The following is a 203-nucleotide window of genomic DNA, read 5'->3' on the forward strand; positions in this document are numbered from 1 at the left end:
TGGCTTCGATGGAACTCAGATTCCCCAGCCCCGCCCTGTCGCGTTTAAGCCCCGCCCATTCTTTATTGCCGCCTCGCCCCACTTGGAAGCCCCGCCCACCCACCGGACCGCCCATTATAAGCCGGGCCCCGCCCCCAGACCCGCCCCCTCCCGGCTGATTCCAATCGCGCCCTGGCGTTCCATCGGCCCGAGCGGGCGCGAGA

Source organism: Podarcis melisellensis (assembly GCF_964234715.1).
Source record: "Podarcis melisellensis genome assembly, chromosome: 13".
NCBI classification, from domain to species: Eukaryota; Metazoa; Chordata; class Lepidosauria; order Squamata; family Lacertidae; genus Podarcis; species Podarcis melisellensis.